General features: G+C 47.0%; 1 pseudogene; it reads right to left on the minus strand.

The window, feature by feature from the left end:
• Positions 1 to 321: 321 nt before the first annotated feature.
• The window catches only part of LOC101987801, a 2,155-nt pseudogene continuing 1,396 nt past the window's right edge, over positions 322 to 1,080 (minus strand).

Consider the following 1,080-nt stretch of genomic DNA (forward strand, 5'->3'; position numbering starts at 1 on the left):
TGTGTCTTCAGTGAGAATGAGGACATGATACCAAGCAATCTGAGAGCTGGTGAGGTGACTCACGGCGCCGAACCTGGCTGAGAGCATGAACTCACTGTGGGTTGGCTAATTCTGTTACTCTTTACTCTTCGTCATAGCACTCTGAGATCAAACTTACTGAATCCATTTTGCAGGTGAAGAACCAGGTGCAAAAAGAACTGAGACTGCCACCATACCACGGCCAGGTTCGCGAACCTGCTGTCTTCCCACTAGGTGGCGCTACTCTCCACGAAGCAGCCAGGAACTCTTCGGCCGTGGCCAGCAGTCCCTGCCGGAACTGCCTTTTTTTTTTTTATTTTTGTATAATTTAATAAACAACTTTCTAGATGTTATTGCTTCTGTCTGAATTTCTTGTGTTTGTGTTTCTGTCCCTCTGAGTCATTCGCCTTCTTTTTGTTCCTGTTTCTATTTTTCACATTGTGTGTTTCATAGTAGCGCACACCAACTTTTTTGGATTGTTGCTGACGTGCTGCTCTCCTCCGTTCCTTACAGGTCAGCATCCTCTGAGATTTATCTGAAGGTTCTTCTTCCATCTCTGCATTTCGCTTCCTTCCCTTTTTGGTGGGTGCTGCATCCCTGACTTCTGCAGACGTTTTCTTCTCTTCTTCATATTTGGCAAAAACCTTTTCGCTTAAGCCCTTGGGTATTCTGATGGCTGAGACCTTTCTAGCTTTGGCTTTATTTAGAAACTTCTGGTACTTGGCAATCTTTTCATCTAAGGCTCTAATCACTGCTTTGGTATCCTTTTCCACTGGTTCTTCCTGAGAGTCCTGGGAAGGCTCTTCCACAGCATCTGCTGTTCCTGCCCCTGACTGCTCCTGCTCCTCCTCCTCCTCCTCTGCAGAAAGGCTTTCCAGATCGTCTTCCATGTCTGACAGCTCCACAGGAACCAGGTCATCCGCAGAAAACTGAGGCCCCACATTGATTTTGCCGAAGTTCTGGCGAACACGTGCGAGGATCTGTTGCATCTCTGAGTTTGAGTCCTGGGAATGGCCTGCTTCTGGTTCCTTTTCAGTGACAGAATCTGACTTTTCAGCTTGG

The sequence above is a fragment of the Microtus ochrogaster genome, linkage group LG5 (genome assembly GCF_000317375.1).
Source record: "Microtus ochrogaster isolate Prairie Vole_2 linkage group LG5, MicOch1.0, whole genome shotgun sequence".
NCBI lineage: Eukaryota > Metazoa > Chordata > Mammalia > Rodentia > Cricetidae > Microtus > Microtus ochrogaster.